The sequence below is a fragment of the Rhagoletis zephyria genome, unplaced genomic scaffold (genome assembly GCF_001687245.7).
Source record: "Rhagoletis zephyria isolate East Lansing unplaced genomic scaffold, Rhagoletis_zephyria_1.1 Rzeph_scaffold_16604, whole genome shotgun sequence".
NCBI lineage: Eukaryota > Metazoa > Arthropoda > Insecta > Diptera > Tephritidae > Rhagoletis > Rhagoletis zephyria.
In genome coordinates, this window is record NW_016173668.1 from 2,288 (window position 1) to 6,014 (window position 3,727).

The window sequence follows — 3,727 nt, forward strand, 5'->3', positions numbered from 1 at the left end:
CGTTTACTTTTACTTGCAGATTGTCAATAGGTGCGTTCGCTTAAAATCTCCAGTAAAAACCAACCAACTGCCAAATTGCGGCGAAATGTCATCTGTTCTCTCACAAGAGAAAAATATCCCAAATGGTACGCGAACAGAAAATTTGCAGAAACTTGCAAGTTAGACGAACAGCTGATATAATTTTTGCTTACATTCAAAAGTGTAAAGTTTAAAACGTACGAAAAGTCATCACAAAGTGTTATACTGGCACAGTTTATTGATTAAACAAATAACTACTTATTTCTTACAAGTTTAATTAATCGCATTTTGTAATTTTTAACTTCCAAACCATCAAATTCAGTTTTGTGATTTGCGTAAATGCCAACCAGCTGTTTTTGATCAGCTGTTTTCCTGTTGGCGAATTGCTGTTGGCAAATCAAAATGAAATGTCACTTTGCTCTCTCAATTTCCGCTACTTTGCAAGTTTTTTGCGTACGCGGGTGCAAAAACTGGTAAGTTTTGGTTAAACATGAACAATTAACAGCTACGCGAACGCAACTAGTATCGGCGAAACCAAACAGCGGTTTATGGAATGCGCACTTGTGTTCGCTACATCCTGATAAACAACATGATTCTCTCGTGTCCAATCAAATAAATAACCGGCCCACTAATTTAGTAGTTTAAGGGCCGTTTTCTCATCTAACCTTTAGTTTACCGGCCACTTTATCGTCTCGATATACGAGTTTTTGTTTTCTCATCAGCGCATTAATTTCTCGAATCGATAAACTGTTGCTCACCCGATGCAACCTTTAAAATTTGTACCCAACTTTAAATTTTGGTTTGGTTTTGGTTCATGAGTCAGATATATTAGATATTTCAACCAAGGTTTTGGCTTTTGCTAACAGTTGCTCTTGCTCTATATTTGCTTATGTCGCATTGCCAACCTTTGAAATTTTATGACGAATGTAGTGAAGTTTCACTCCCGGAAATGTAGTGAAGTTTCACTATACGGAATAACAAATTAATTTTTACCGGCAAGGTAAGAAAACGAAAACACTTTAAAGTGAGGAACAATTTATCTGCCCTGTTAGTAAAGGCCACTTTACAGCTTACATTAGAAAACGGCCCTAAGGGCCGTTTTCTCATCCAACCTTTAGTTTACCGGCCACTTTATCGTCTCGATATACGACTTTTCGTTTTCTCATCAGCGCATTAATTTCTCGAATCGATAAACTGTTGCTCACCCGATGCAACCTTTAAAATTTGTACCCAACTTTAAATTTTGGTTTGGTTTTGGTTCATGAATCAGATATATTAGATATTTCAACCAAGGTTTTGGTTTTTGCTAACAGTTGCTCTTGCTCTATATTTGCTTATGTTGCATTGCCAACCTTTGAAATTTTATGACGAATGTAGTGCAGTTTCACTCCCGGAAATGTAGTGAAGTTTCACTATACGGAATAACAAATTAATTTTTACCAGCAAGGTAAGAAAACGAAAACACTTTATACCATGTCCCCACCAAAAAGTTAACCAATTCAAATCGAACTTAACCACATCACTAACTATTGCTGTCCACACTGCGGTTTGAGGTTTATAAAACAGTACAAATGTAAAGAACAGTGTTCGGGCCCAAAATCGATTCAGGACTAAATTACTGCAAAAATCGGAGCAAAAACCAATTTTCCGTACTAGATTGAATTTTTTATTTTTGTTTCTGACATTAACTGTTTGACTAAAATATTTTCTACTCATGCAAAATAAGAACGCGAGGCAATATAAGGATAATATATTACATATTTAGGTAATTTTTAGCATTTTAAATATAGTAGAACGTATCTAACACTTAATTTTTTAAAAAGCAAACCTTTTCTACTTTATATAAATTTCATTCCTCATATATTTTTTAACAACTTAAGTAAAGTTCTGCATCCGCCAATTTGTGCAGCCATACATCAAAGAATAACGATGTTACTTTATTGACGCATTGCTATGAAAGAGTTACTTTTTAACAGTGAGATTTGGCTAACTTTCAATTTTTTAACTGAAACCGGTGGTGAACACTAAAAAAACGGCACCAAGAGGGGCATAGCATGAATGAAAAAAACGGAATAGATTTGAAGTCAAGCGGAGTAGGGGAGTAGATATCAAATTTTTTCAAAAATCGGAGTAAATCTAATTGATTTTAGTTGAGTCCAAACACTAGTAGGGAACGAATTCTTCACATTTTAACGCTAATGACCCACAGATGGCGGGCAAACACAGGGTTGTATCAGACTTTCGACGTGGTTTCGAGTTGGTTAGCATTTAACCATCTCAGTGAAATGGTTAAGTGCTGTCATTTTTATATGGCGAAACTACGCTAAATCAAGTGGGTTATCGGGATAACCAACTTAGTAGCCATAACTACGTGGTTAACTTCGGTGGGGACATGGTATTAAAGTGAGGAACAATTTATCTGCCCTGTTAGTAAAGGCAACTTTACTGCTTACATTAGAAAACGGCCCCAAGGAAATAAAAAAAAAATAAAATTAAAAAAACTAGAATCGCCCGAGCAGGGACTTGAACCCTGGACCCTTGGATTAAAAGTCCAATGCTCTACCGACTGAGCTACCCGGGCACTTGCCACTCTCCTATCAAATATTCGTTTTGTCAACATACCATTCATACTGCTAGGTTTTTCACCACTGATGGTTGTTGTACGAGCTACAATTATACCAGATTTATGTTTCGTAAAATAACCTAATTTTTTCTCAAGAGATGTCGCACTACCAGAGAACGTTTATACAGAGAACGTTTATAAATGAGAAGGCGCATTTCCAGTGGACCGTTTTTGTTGCGCAAAAATTTTGGGGGGGTGCAGTCGGCCAAATCAGAGAACTTAGATCAGAGAACATATAAGAACGAGAAGGTACAAACTACTCAGTGGAAATCGTGTAGTATGGAATTTAACATTTTTGTAATGTCATAGTAGGGAATTTAACAGAGGCATTTGGAACGCAAATAATTCTGTTAAATTCCGAGGTAGAAATAGAAAAAATAATGTTTAGCAACAGAAAATATGTTTTGCCAGCAGCATCTTGCAACATGTGTGTATAAAGAAGTTGCATGCTTATAAAAACCAAAAACCTGCCAAACCTTCGTTTCAAAATGGCCTTTTTCATTTTTAATTTATTTTTATATGATTATATTAATAAATGACTAAAATTAGAAATAAATGTATTGCCTTGTACAAAGTTGATATTCTGGTCGTTTTTTGTTTGTTTTGTAAGTTTTTTTTAAAAAGTGGCATACCTAACTCCGTTGTTTTTGGTACTAACACGTTCAAATTTTTAGTGCAAGTGTATTTTAATATACATACATACATATCTTACTAAAATCTGTGAAAAACACAGTTTCGAAAAAATTGTTGGTTAGGGCCTTTGTGAATTAAGGTATCGACCGTGCAAACTGAAGTTCCCGAAATATTTAGGAGTGTCTCATTTCTGTAACGATTTTTTTACGAATCTTCAAAGAAAATTATATAAAGTGGTTGACACGAACTCGTAAAGAAATTTCTGTACGAAAAATAGAGAAAATTCTGCAAGAAGTTATTCACATAGCAGCATTATTTTCATTCTTTCACCGATTTTTTTTCCGAAATTTCATAAAAGAACCGAAGTGTGAACATACTTTTCATTTCATTTCATTTCAGAAAATTCGGCAAAAAATCGGATGAGATCTTTACGAATTTTTTAAAATTTCTCTG

The 3,727-nt window shown here is 34.9% G+C and overlaps 1 non-coding gene across 1 annotated transcript; it reads right to left on the bottom strand.

Annotated features, from left to right (window-relative positions):
• Positions 1-2,526: 2,526 nt before the first annotated feature.
• On the bottom strand, positions 2,527-2,599 carry TRNAK-UUU (transfer RNA lysine (anticodon UUU)). Its single transcript has one exon. It is a non-coding gene; the product is annotated as a tRNA-Lys (tRNA).
• Between the last annotated feature and the right edge of the window lie 1,128 nt (positions 2,600-3,727).